We start from the raw sequence: 3,967 nt of genomic DNA on the forward strand, positions 1-3,967 counted from the left end.
GCCCCACGCTCTCCAGAGCTGCCGCCTGCCCCAGGGCGGTCTCGGGCCTCCCCCGCTCGAGCACATCCCAGGGGCAGTGAGTGCCGAATTGGCTGGAAATCGCAAATGCCCTGAGCAGCAGCGAGGTCTTCTGCCGCTGTGCTGCTTCACCAGAGCCGCACAATCTGTCAAGTGAGTTTGTTTGGCCCTCCAGGTAAATGAGGAGCCAAAGGGTGTCTTTCTGCCTGTGAATTCCTGGCATTTTTTCAGGCTTCTAAGTAGGCAGAGCGAACACTGCCAGTCTTCTCTGGCACCGCTCAGGACTGTTTAAGGGGTAATAGCATCACGGATCCAGGGGCCTCTGAAGTCACCTGACGCAGGGGTGTTTAAACTTTTCAGGTAACGGAATCCTTCTTTCAAATACAAGCTTACCCTGAAGTCCAGCACGGTAATATTCTATTCTATTCTATTCTAAACATATTCTAACATCCCACATACTATATTACATGAGAAAGGCTCGCAGGGCTGTGGATGGAGACATGTGGCAGCTGTCTCCCCAGCCCCAAGCCCTCCTTCACCTTCCAAGCAACAGAGTTCCAGAAACACGCGTCTCCTCTAACCCCTCCCCACAGTGATGGCAAACAAAGGGCCTGAGAAGGGAAGGGACTCAGCCAGCGTCCCATAGCAGCGAGTAGTGACTCGCCCGGCTCAGGACTCCGCGTCTCTCCACAGCCCACAGCCGTTTCCCCACCAGCCACGAAGGACACGCCAGCCCGGGGCAACTCCACGCAGGGAAGGCCGCGCCTGGTCCCAAAGGCCCCGGGCAGGCTGTGGACTCAGGCATCACGCTAACGATCTCCACACCCCGTGCCTCATTCAGTGTGCAGCCGATGTAAAGGTGATGAAATTCACTTTAACATAAAACCTGAGCTCTAGCCTGGGAACCCCGATCGTATGCTCCTTCAGACCTCGGGCATCTACTCTCACCAGCCTGGACCTCCTGTCTCCAGATGTGCCCTTTAATGGCAAAAGAACGCGCAAACACAAACAAAGCCTCTGTTCCAGGCTTTTATTTATGGAGGCAGATCAGAGACCCGCCTCGCAGAAATGACACCCTGGGCCTGGCCTTGGACGGACGGCTCTCCCTGTACGGTGCTCGCCAAGGCCCCAGCATGTGACGCGGTGATTGTGATCCAGAAGCTTCCTTCGGCTTCAGCATGCAGGGAGTCTGGAAGAGATAGGACAGAACCCACTCTTCCCCTCCCCAGGTGGAGAAGCTCTTTCCCGAATTATCTCCCAAGAGGCAGGGAAAGAAGTGTGACCTGCGGCCCCGGCCCTGCGCGGGGCTCCTGTAAGAAGAAAGGCTTTAACACATCAGCGCTGCAGAAATGCCTCCAAGCCCCAAACCCCCCTGCTTCAACAGGCCTTTATTCTCTTTACCTTCTCAGTTACCTTTCTTCTCAGCTCCAGCTACTTTAGAAAAGCTTCCGTGTACAACTGGAGCCCTGGCATTTTTTCCTTCTGTCTCTTCCCTGTCTGCCTGGTCTCAGCCGAGAGCCTGGTGCCAGAGGCTGAAATGGGAAGCTCCTCTCCCCGACCCTCCCCCTCCCTCCTACACCCTCCCCCTCCCCCTCCCCTCCCCCCTCCCCTCCCATCCCCCTCCCCCTCCCCCCTACACCCTCCCCCTCCCCCCTCCCCCCTCCCCTCCCCTCCCCCCTCCCCTCCCCTCCCTCCCTCCCATACCCTTCCCCCCAGCTCAGGGGAAAGTCACATGGAGAGTCTTTGGCTGGAACACTCAGTGGTGCTCAGAAATCCTAAACACTGCGGCCTCTGCAGCGCCTGCCAGGGAGAACAGGGAGTCCTCTCTGCGGCCAGACTGTGAGCGCGCAAGATGGAAGAGGCCTTATTAGGTCATCCAGCCCAGGAACAGGGCGCGCCCGCTTCTCCTGCTCCTCAGCCCGCAAGAATGGAACTCCTGACCTGGACATCTGCGTCGCTCCGGCCCCAGCACCCCCGCCCTCCCCTCGCAGGAATGTGCCCTCCTCCCAAGGCCAGCAAGCCCTTCTCCGGCTGCATCCCATTCCCTCCCAACCTGGGAAGGAAGCCGGGAACCAACTTCTTCCCCAGACCCAATGGGGTCGGTTCCAGGGCTGCTGCTTCCTCACCCCTTGCTTTTTCTGCACACCTGGCACCTTTTACTATTCCACGCCACGTCCTTATTTGTTATGATTGTTGCTTGTCGCCGGCTTCCCTGCACTAAAATGTAAGTTCCTTGAGGAAGGAATAGGTTCCTGGGTCAGGCATTAGCGCAAATGCAATTTCCATTAATACTCATTGAATGTGTCTCTTACGCACAAAGATCACCCTCAAGCATATATACCCCGTGTTTCTTTCCCTCAACCATTTCTAGAAATAGAGCCACTTTCTCTTCACGTGCAGAGAGGAAGGAAGTCATCCTATTCTTGTCACTTCCCTAACTGTTCTGTCTGAAGGACCACAATCTCCCTCCATCTTCTTGGGGAAAGGGACTCAGTCCTTCACTCAACCTCCTCGGACCACAAGCAGGCAAGTTCCAAGGCGGCAGGGCAGTTCCACAACTCAAGGAGGATGATAAAACACCAGCGACCCAGCAGCCTGCGGGCCTGCCCCCCACCCTCCCCCAAGTGCCTTGAACCATCACCTCCAGGAACTGCCCCCAAGGAAGAACCTTACCAACTCTGCCACTCGGAGTCGTAACTGCTGCATAAGACTTGAAATCTTTCCTCTCCTAGAGCTGCTGTACTTTCCCCAGGCAAGTTCACAGTCAAAGGGTTAGACTGCTGCTGGTCAGCGTTTTACCAGCTGACCTATAAGAGGCCGGCGTCTGGGCACCCAGACAGCCCGAATGTTCAATCCTGGAGGCCCACAAACCTCCAGCAATGCATCTATTCTTTTAAAATATTAATTTGTGCTTCTGATGCATGCTTATAAAAAACTTTGTTATAAAAGTATATTTTTTTTAAAAGTATATTTTTTTAAAAAGACATTGAAAGCATCTGCCAGCTCACTATTCATAGATAACTGTTCACACATTTTAGAAATTTTCTTTCTCTCCCTTTAGTCCATTTTTCTAATTTTCTCCTTTAGGAAAAAAAAAAATTTTTTTTCCAGCCCATCTTTCCCATTTAGGTGGCTCACAGCTAATTCCTGATTTCCCAGAGAAACATGGAAGAGCTTATTTTGGTGGAGTAGTATGACGGAGGGTGTGGGTTCCTCGATGGTACAGAAGAGGCACGAAATCAGTGCCATGGACTGAACACACATTGGGACAGTCCCCCTTAAAATGTGGAGTGTGGGCAACTAAGCGAGTGTGATTTCAAGGATGAGAGAAGGTCTCTTCCTCAAATTAGAATTCCTTAATGACCCATTCGCTAATATCTACAATTCCATTGTGAGAACCGTATTCTTGAACCCCGAACTCTATCTACAGCTGACAGAACTGAAATCCCAGAAGAATGAAGTGGCTTTAAAGGTTTTGCAAATGTTCAAATGCATATATCCGGGGAAGGGAGATGATACACACCAATCACCATGAGTGTAAGTGGGTCTTTCCTAAGCACCAAAGGGTAGCAGGAAAGGGAAGAAATTTGAGGGCACAGAAACCCAAGAGGATTGGCTGGGAGTGAGGATATAGCCAAAGAAGTAAATACAGAAGAGTGGGAAGACTGGAGACACCAAAACCAACTTTATGTTCCTCCCCTTGTGGGTTATTGATATTTAAAGAGAACATACCAGAGAATCTGTCTCCAGTCTGGGCCCTAGTTAACTGTGTGACCACAATACGTGAGATAAAGGGATTAGACCAGGATCAATGGGGTTTTTTTGGCCTTAATATATGTCAGAATTACCTAGTAGCTTAGATAATACAGATGCCTAGGCCCTAGCCCCAGAAAGTCTTGTCCAAGTGGTTTATAGCACAGGCATTGGTAGTGTTGATGAAGAAAGTCGT

General features: G+C 51.9%; 1 long non-coding RNA gene across 1 annotated transcript; it reads right to left on the reverse strand.

Moving 5' to 3' along the window:
- Positions 1–1,033: 1,033 nt before the first annotated feature.
- LOC118891045 lies at positions 1,034–1,535 on the reverse strand. The gene is made up of 2 exons (XR_005018879.1): positions 1,420–1,535; positions 1,034–1,207 (listed from the first exon to the last, which is right to left on the reverse strand). It is a non-coding gene; the product is annotated as an uncharacterized LOC118891045 (long non-coding RNA).
- Positions 1,536–3,967: the final 2,432 nt, after the last annotated feature.

This window comes from Balaenoptera musculus, chromosome 2 (genome assembly GCF_009873245.2).
Source record: "Balaenoptera musculus isolate JJ_BM4_2016_0621 chromosome 2, mBalMus1.pri.v3, whole genome shotgun sequence".
NCBI classification, from domain to species: Eukaryota; Metazoa; Chordata; class Mammalia; order Artiodactyla; family Balaenopteridae; genus Balaenoptera; species Balaenoptera musculus.